The sequence below is a fragment of the Pongo pygmaeus genome, chromosome Y (assembly GCF_028885625.2).
Source record: "Pongo pygmaeus isolate AG05252 chromosome Y, NHGRI_mPonPyg2-v2.0_pri, whole genome shotgun sequence".
In the NCBI taxonomy this organism is placed as follows: Eukaryota; Metazoa; Chordata; class Mammalia; order Primates; family Hominidae; genus Pongo; species Pongo pygmaeus.
Window position 1 is genome coordinate 17,597,614 of NC_072397.2, and position 10,202 is coordinate 17,607,815.

Consider the following 10,202-nt stretch of genomic DNA (forward strand, 5'->3'; position numbering starts at 1 on the left):
AATGGAATGGAGTGCAGTGGAGTGGAGTGGAGTGGAGTTACTTGGAGTGGACTGGCGTGGAGTACAATGTATTGGAGTGGAATCAGAGAAAATGGAATGGAATGGAGTGAAGTGGATTGGAGTAGAGTGAACTGGAGTGGAATGGAGTGAAATGGATTGGGATGGAATGAGATGGAGTGTAGTGGATTGGAGTGCACTAGAGTGGACTGCAGTGGAATGGAATGGAATAGAATAGAATAGAATATAGTGGAATGGAGTAGAGTGGACTGCATTGGAATGGAGTGTAATTGAGTGTAATGGAGCATAGTGAAGTGGAATAGAATGGAATGGTACAGAGTGGAGTGCTGAGGAGTGGAATGGAGAGGAGGGGAGTGGAGTGGAAAGGAGTAGAATGGAATGGAATGAAATGGCGTTGAGTGGAGTGGAGTGGAATGGAGTGGAATGGAGTGGAATGGAGTAGAGTGGAGTGCATTGGTTTGGAATGGAATGGAATGGAATGGAATGGAAAGGAGTGGAGAGGAGTGGAGTGGAATGGAACGTAGTGGAGTGGAATGAATTGGAGTGGAGTGGAGTGGAATGAAGTGGAATGGAATAGAATGGAGTGGAGTATAGTGGAGTGAAATGAAATGGAATGGCATGGAATGGAATGGAAGGGAATGGAATGGTGAAATGAAATGTGAGCTGAGATTGTGTCACTGCACTCCAGCCTGGGAGTCAGAGTGAGATCCTGTCGAAAGAAACGAACGGAATGCCATGCAATGGAGTGAAATGTAATGGAATGGAGTGGACTGGCGTGGAGAAGACATGAGTTGGGTGGAATGTCGTGGAATGGAATGGGATAGAATGGAATGGAAAGAAGTGAGGTAGAGTTGAGTGGAGTGGTGTTGAGTGGAATGGTGTGGAATGGAATGGGTGGAATGGAAGGGAATGGAGTGGAGTGTAATGGAATGCAATGCAATGGGATGGTGTGGAGGGGATTGGAGTGGGGTGGAGTGGAAATGAGTAGAGTGGAGTTGAGTGGAATGGAGTGGAGTTGAGTGGAATAGAGTGGAATGGAATTGACGGGTAAGGAATGGAATTGAATGGAATGGAATGGTGAAATGAAATGTGAGCTGAGATTGTGCCACAGCACTCCAACCTGGGTGACAGAGTGAGATCCTTTTGAAAGAAAGGAATGGAATGCAATGGAGTGGAATGCAATGGACTGGAGGGGAGTGGAGTGGAGTGGAATGGAGTGGAAAAGAATGGAATGGAATGTAGTGGAGAGGAGTGAAGTGGTGTGGAATGGAATGGAATGCAAAGGTGAAATGAAATGTAAGCTGAGATCGTGCCACTGAACTACAGCGTGGATGACACAGTGGTATCCTGTCGAAAGAAAGAATGGAATGGAGTGGAGTTTAGTGGAGTGGAGTGAACTGGAATGGAGTGGAATGGGATGGAATGGAAAGGATTTCACTGAAGTGGAATGGAAAGGGATGGAATGGAGTGGAGTGGAGTTGAGCAGAGTGGAATGGAATGGGATGGAATGGAATGGCGAAATGAAATGTGAGCTGAGATTGTGCCACTGCACTCCAGCCTGAGTGACAGAGTGACATGCTGTCGAAAGAAAGAAAAGTTCAGAATGCAGTTGAATGTAATGGAATGGAGTTGAGTGGAGTGGAGTGGAATGGAGTGGAGAGGAATGGAATGGAATGAAATGGAATGGAATGGAATGGAATGGAATGGTTAAATGAAATATGAGCTGAGATTTTGCCAATGTACTCCAGCCTGGCTGACATAGTGAGAACTTATCAAAAGAATGGAATGGAAAGAATTGGAGTGGACTGGAATGAAATCTAATGGAGTGGAATGGAATGGAGTGGAGTGGAGGGGATTGCAGTGGAATCGATTAGAATGGAATGGGATGGAATGGAATGGAATGGAGTGGAATGGAATGGAGTATAGTGGAATGAAATGGAGTGTAGTGGAGTTGAGTGGAAAGGAAAGGAAAGGATTGGAATGGAAAGGAATGGAATGGAAAGGAATGGAATGTATGGAATGGAAAGGAAGTGAATTGAATAGAATGGTGACATGAAATTTGAACTGAGGTTGTTCAACTGTACTCCAGCCTGGGTGACAGAATGAGATCCTGTTGAAAGAAATGAAAGGAATGAAATGGAGTGGCATGGAATGGAAAGGAAGGGAATGGTATGGAATGGATTGGTGTGGAGTTGATTGGAGTGGGGGGGGAATGGAGTGGAGTGGAATGGGATGGAATGGAATGGAGTGGAGTGGAATGGAGTGGAGTGTAGTGTGATGGAGTGGAATGGATAGGAATGGAATGGGATGCAATGGAATGGAGTGGAATGGAGTGGAATTGGGCGGAGTGCATTGGAGTAGAGTGGCATGGAGTGTAGTGGAATGGAATGGGATGGAATGGAATGGAATGAAATGGAGTGGTGAAATAATGTGTGAGCTTAGCTTTTGCCACTGCACTCCAGCCTGAGTTGCAGAGTGAGATCCCGTCGAAAGAAAGGAATGCAATGGAATGGAGGGGAATGGAATGGAGTTTAGTGGAGTGGAGTGTAATGGAGTTGAATGGAATGGGATGGAATGGAATGGAATGGAGTGGAGTGGAGTTGTGTGGGTTTGACTGGCGTGAAGAAGAATGGAGTGGAGTGGAATGGATTCGGAGAGAATGGCATGGAATGGTGTGGAGAGGAGTGGTTTGAAGTAGTGTGGAGTGGAGTGGATTGGAATGCATTGGAATGGAATGGGATGGAATGGGATGAAGTAGGGTAGAGTGGAGTGGAGTGGAGTTGTGTGGAGTGGACTGGAGTGGAGTAGAATGGAGTGGAATGGAATCAGATAGAATGGAATGGAAGGGAGTGAAGTGGAGTAGAGTTGATTGGAGTGGAGTGGAGTGAAGTGTAGTGGAGTGGAATGGGATGAAATGGAATGGAATGGAATGGAATTGTGAAATGAAATGTGAGCTGAGATTGTGCCACTGACTCTAGTCTGAGAGACAGAGAGATCCTCTCAATAGAAAGGAATGGAATGGAGTAGCCATGATGGCCGAATAGGAACAGAGGTGGTCTACAGCTTCCTGCGTGAGTGACGCAGAAGACGGGTGATTTATACATTTCCATCAGATGTAACGGGTTCATCTCACTAGGGAGTGCCAGACAGTGGGCGCAGGTCAGTGGGTGCATGCACCGTGCTTGAGCTGAAGAATGGAAGGCATTGCCTCATTTGGGAAGAGCAAGGGTTCAGGTAGTTCCCTTTCCTAGTCAAAGAAATGGATGACAGACGGCACCAGGAAAATCGGGACACTATCACCCAAATACTGTGTTTTCCAACGGCCTTAAAAAACCATGCACCAGGAGCTTACATCTTGCACCTGGCTCAGAGGGTCCTACGCCCACGGAATCTCGCTGATTGCCAGCACAGCAGCCTGACATCAAACTGCAAGGTGGCAGCGAGGCTTTGGGGAGGGGCCCCCGCCATTGCCCAGGCTTGCTTAGCCAAACAAAGCAGCCAGGAAGCTCGAACTTGGTGGAGCACACCACAGCTCAAAGAGGCCTGCCTGCCTCTGTTAGCTGCACCTATGGGGGCAGGGGACGGACAAACAAAAAGACAGCAGTAACCTCTGCAGACTTAAATGTCCCAGTGTGACAGCTTGAAGAGAGCAGTGGTTCTCCCAGCATGCAGCTGGAGACCAGAGAAAGGGCAGACTGCCTCCTCAAGTGGGTCCCTGACCCCTGACCCCCGACTAGCCAAACGGGGAGGCACCCCAAGCAGCCTAATGGGAAGGCTCCCCCAGCAAGGGCAGACTGAGACATCACACGGGCAGGTACTCCAACAGACCTGCAGCTGAGGGTCCTGTCTGTTAGAAGGAAAACTAACAAACAGAAAGGACATCCATACCAAAAACTCATCGGTACATCACCATCATCAAAGACCAAAAGTAGATAAAACCACAAAGATGGGGAAATAACAGAGCAGAAAAACTGGAAACTATAAAAAGCAGAGCTCCTCTCCTCCTCCAAAGGAAAGCAGTTCCTCACCAGCAATGGAACAAAGCTGGACAGAGAATGACTTTGATGAGCTGAGAGAAGAAGGCTTCAGACAATCAAATTACTCTGAGCTACGGGAGGATATTCAAACCAAAGGCAAAGAAGTTGAAAACTTTGAAAAAAAATTAGAAGAATGTATAACTAGAATAACCAAAACAGAGAAGTGCTTAAAGGAGCTGATGGAGCTGACAAAGAAGGCTCGAGAACTATGTGAAGAATGCAGAACCTCAGGAGCCAATGCGATCAACTGGAAGACAGGGTATCGGCGATGGAAGATGAAATGAATGAAATGAAGTGAGAAGGGAAGTTTAGAGAAAAAAGAATAAAAAGAAACGAGCAAAGCCTCCAAGAAGTATGGGACTATGTGAAAAGAACATATCTACGTCTGATTGGTGTACCTGAAAGTGACGGGGAGAATGGAACCAAGTTGGAAAACACTCTGCAGAATATTATCCAGGAGAACTTCCCCAATCTAGCAAAGTAGGCCAACATTCAGATTCAGGAAATACAGAGAACGCCACAAAGATACTCCTCGAGAAGAGAAACTCCAAGACACATAATTGTCAGATTCACCAAAGTTGAATGAAGGAAAAAATGTTAAGGGCAGCCAGAGAGAAAGGTCGGGTTACCCCCAAAGAGAAGCCTATCAGACTAACAGCGGATCTCTCGGCAGAAACTCTACAAGCCAGAAGAGAGTGGGGTCCAATATTCAACATTCTTAAAGAAAAGAATTTTTAACCCAGAATTTGATATCCAGCGAAAATAAGCTTCATAAATGAAAGAGAAATAAAATACTTTACAGACAAGCAAATGCTGAGAGATTTTGTCACCACCAGGCCTGCCCTAAAAGAGCTCCTGAAGGAAGCGTTAAAGGAGGAAAGAAACAACCAGTATCAGCTGCTGCAAAATCATGCCAAAATGTAAAGACCACCAAGACTAGGAAGAGATTGCATCAAATAACGAGCAAAATAACCAGCTAACATCATAATGACAGGATCAAATTCGCACATAAGAATATTAGCTTTAAATGTAAATGGATTAAATGCCCCAATTAAAAGACAGACTGGTAAATAGGATAAAGAGTCAAGACCCATCAGTGTGCTGTATTCAGGAAACCCATCTCATGTGCAGAGACACACATAGGCTCAAAATAAAAGGATTGAGGAAGATCTACCAAGCAAACGGAAAGCAAAAAAAGGCAGGGGTTGCAATCCTAGTCTCTGATGAAACAGACTTTAAACGAACAGTGGTGAAAAGAGACAAAGAAGTCCATTATATAATGGTAAAGGGATCAATTCAACAAGAAGAGCTAAGTATCCTAAATATCTATGCAACCAATACAAGAGCACCCAGATTCATAAAGCAAGTCCTGAGTGACTTACAAAGATACTTAGACTCCCAAACATTAATAATGGGAGACTTTAACACCCCACTGTCAACATTAGACAGATCAACGAGACAGAAAGTTAACAAGGAAACCCAGGAATTGAAGTCAGCTCTGCAAAAAGCGGACGTCATAGACATCTACAGAACTCTACACCCCAAATCAAAAGAATATACATTATTTTCAGCCCCACACCACACCTATTCCAAAATTGACCACATACTTGGAAGTAAAGCTCTCCTCAGCAAATGTAAAAGAATAGAAATTATAACAAACTATCTCTCAGATGACAGTGCAATCTAGCTAGAACACAGGATTAAGAATCTCACTCTAAACTGCTCAACTACATGGAAACTGAACAACCTGCTCCTGGGTGACTACTGGGTACATAAGGAAATGAAGGTAGAAATAAAGATGTTCTTTGAAACCAACGAGAACCAAGACATAACATACCAGAATCTCCGGGATGTATTCAAGGCATTGTGTAGAGGGAAATTTATAGAACTAAATGCCCACAAGAAAGATCCAAAATTGATACCCTAACATCACAATTAAAAGAACTAGAAAAGCAAGAGCAAACACATTCAAAAGCTAGCAGAAGGCAAAAAATTACTAAAACCGGAGCAGAACTGAAGAAAATAGAGACACAAAAAACCCTTCAAAAAATTAATGAATCCAGGAGATGGTTTTTTGAAAGGATCAACAAAATTGATAGACCGCTAGCAAGAATAATAAAAAAAAGAAAAGAGAGAAGAATCAAATAGATGCAATAAAAAATGATAAAGGGGATATCTCCACGATCCCACAGAAATAGAAACTACCATCAGAGACCACTACAAACACCTCTATGCAAATAAACTAGAAAATCTAGAAGAAATGGATAAATTCCTCGACACATACACTCTCCCAAGACAAAACCAGGAAGAAGTTGAATCTATGAATGGACGAATAACAGGAGCTGATATTGTGGCAATAATCAATAGCTTACCAACCAAAAAGAGTCCAGAACCAGATGGATTCACAGCCGAATTCTACCAGAGGTACAAGGAGGAACTGGTACCATTCCATCCGAAACTGTGCCAATCAATGGAAAAAGAGGGAATCCTCCCTAACTCATTTTATGAGGCCAGCATCATCCTGATACCAAAGCCGGGCAGAGATACAACCAAAAAAGAGAATTTTAGACCAATATCCTTGATGAACATTGATGCAAAAATCCTCAATAAAATACTAGCAAACCGAATCCAGCAGCACATCAAAAAGCTTATCCACCATGATCAAGTGGGCTTCATCCATGGGATGCAAGGCTGGTTCAATATATGCAAATCAATAAATGTAATCCAGCATATAAACAGAACCAAAGACAAAAACCATATGATTATCTCAATAGATGCAGAAAAGGTCTTTGACAAAATTCAGCAACTCTTCATGCTAATAACTGTCAATAAATTAGGTATTGATGGGACGTATCTCAAAATAATAACTATCTATGACAAACACACAGCCAACATCATACTGAAAGGGCAAAACCTGGAAGCATTCCCTTTGAAAACTGGCACAAGACAGGGATGCCCTCTCTCACCACTGCTATTCAACATAGTGTTGGAAGTTCTGGCCAGGGCAATCAGGCAGGAGAAGGAAATCAAGGATATTCAATTAGGAAAAGAGGAAGTCAAATTGTCTCTGTTTGCAGATGACATTATTGTATATCTAGGAAACCCCACTGTCTCAGCCCAAAATCTCCTAAACTGATAAGCAACTTCAGCAAAGTCTCAGGATACAAAATCAATGTACAAAAATCACAAGCATTCTTATACACCAATAACAGACAAACAGATAGCCAAATCATGAATGAACTCCCATTCACAATTGCTTCAGAGAATCAAATACATAGGAATCCAACTTACAAGGGATGTGAAGGGCCTCTTCAAGGAGAACTACAAACCACTGCTCAAGGAAATAAAAAAGGATAGAAACAAATGGAAGAACATTCCATGCTCATGCATAGGAAGAATCAATATCGTGAAAATGGTCGTACTGCCCATGGTAATTTACAGATTCAGTGCCATCCCCATCAAGCTAAAATGACTTTCTTCACAGAATTGGAAAAAACTAATTTAAAGTTCATATGGAACCAAAAAGAGCCTGCATCGCCAAGTCAATCCTAAGCCCAAAGAACAAAGCTGGAGGTATCCAACTACCTGACTTCAAGCTATACTACAAGGCTACAGTAACCAAAACAGCATGGTTCTGGTACCAAAACAGAGTTATAGATGAATGGAACATAACAGAGCCCTCAGAAATAATGCCGCATATATACAACTATCTGATTTTTGACAAACCTGAAGAAAACAATCAATGAGGAAAAGATTCCCTGCTTAATAAATGGTGCTGGGAAAACTGGCTAGCCATATGTAGAAAGCTGAAACTGGATCTCTTCCTTACACTTTATACAAAAATCAATTCAAGATGGATTAAAGACTTAAATGTTAGACCTAAAACCATAAAAACCGTTGAAGAACACATAGGCATTATCATTCAGGACATAGGCATGGGCAACGACTTCATGTCTAAAACACCAAAAGCAATGGCAACAAAAGCCAAAATTGACAAATGGGATGTAATTAAACTAAAGAGCTTCTGCACAGCAAAAGAAACTACCATCAGAGTGAACAGGCAACCTACAAAATGGGAGAAAATTTTCACAACCTACTCAATTGACAAAGGGCTAATATCCAGAATCTACAATGAACCCAAACAAATTTGCAAGAAAAAATCAAAGAGCCCCATCAAAAAGTGGGCAAAGGACATGAACAGAGACTTCTCAAAAGAAGACATTTATGTAGCCAGAAAACATATGAAAAAATGCTCACCATCACTGGACATCAGAGAAATGCAAATCAAAACCACAGTGAGATACCATCTCACACCAGCTAGAATGGCAATCATTAAAAAGTCAGGAAAGGGATGGAAAGGAGTAAAGTGGAGTGGAGTAGAGTGGAGTGGAATGGAATAGAATGGTGAAATGAAAAGTCAGATGAGTTTGTGCCACTGCACTCTGACCTGAGTGACACAGTGATATACTGTTGAAAGAAAGGAAAGATCGGAATGTAGCTGAATGGAATGCAATGGAATGCAATGGAGTGGAGTGGAGTGGAATGGAATGGAGTGGAGTTGTATGGAATGGAATGGAATGGAATGGATGGGAACGGTGAAATATAATGTGAGCTGACATTGTTCCACTGCACTCCAGCCTGGTTGACAGATTGAAATCCTGTCGAAAGAAAGGAATGGAATGTATTGGATTTCAATGTAATGAATTCCAATGGAGTGGAGTGGAGTGGAGTGGAATGGAACGGTATGTAATGTACTGGTGTGGAGTGGATTGGAGTGGAGTATATTGGAGTGGAGTGAAGTGGAATGGAGTGGAATGGACTGAAATAGAGATGGAATGGAATGGAAAGGAATGGAAAGGAATGAAATGGAGTGGAATGGAATGCAATGGAATCGTGAAATGAAATATGCAGTGAGATTGTCCCATGGCACTCCAGCCTGAGTGATAGAGTGAGATCCTGTAGAAATAAAGGAATGGAATGGAATAGAAGGGAATAGAATGGAATGGAATGGAATGGAAGGGAATGGAATGGAATGGAATGGAATGGAATGGAATGGAATGGAATAGAATGGAATGGAATGGAATGGAGTGGAAAGGAGTAGAGTGGAGTCAAGTGGAGTGGAGTGGAATGGATTGGAATGTAATGGGCTCGAATGGAATAGAATGGAGTGGAAAGAGGTGGAGTGCAGTGGAGTGGAGTGGATAACAGTGGAATGGAATGGGACGGAATGGGATGGCATGCAGTAGAGTGGAGTAGAATGGAGTGAAGTGGAGTGGGGTGGAATGGAATGGAATGGAATGGTAAGAGACATGTGAGTTGAGATTGTGCCACCGCACTCCTGCTTGAGTGACAGAGTGAAAAAATATTGAAAAAAAAAAAGCATGGAATGGACTGGAATGGAATGGAATGGAATGGAAAGGAGTGGAATGGACTGGAGTCTAATACAGTGTAATGAAATGGTACAGAATGGAGTCGAGTGGAGTGGAGTGGAATGCAGTAAAATGGATTGGAATGGAATGGGATCGATTGGAGTTGAGTGGAGTGGAGTGGAGTGGAATGGAGTGGAATGGAAGGAAACGGAATGGAGCACAGTGGAATGGAAGGAAATGGAATGGACTGTAGCGGAGTGGAATGGAGTGGAGTGGAATGGAATGGAGACGAATGGAATGGATTATGATTTAGTAGAGTGGAGTGGGGTGGAATAGAAAGGAATGGGGTGGAATAGAAAGGAATGGAATGGAATAGAATGGAATGGAATGGAATGTTGAAATGAAATGTCAGCTGTTAATGTGCCACTACACTCTAGCCTTGGTGACAGAGTGAGATCCTGTTGAAATAAAGCAATGGAATGGAATAGAGTCGAGTGGAGTGGAGTGGAGTGGAGTGGAAAGGAGTGGAAAGGAATGGGATTGAATGGAATGGAATGGAATGGAATGGAGTGGAGTGGAGTGGAGTGGATAGGGAAGAGTGGAGTGGAATTGGATGGGATGGAATGCAACGGAGCACAGTGGATTATAGTGAATTTTGGTGGAATGGAGTAGAGTGGAGTGGAGAGGAGTGGATTGGAATGGAATGGAATGGAGCGAAATGGAATGGAAAGGAATGGTGGAATGAAATGTGAGCTGAGATTGTGCCACTGCACTCCAT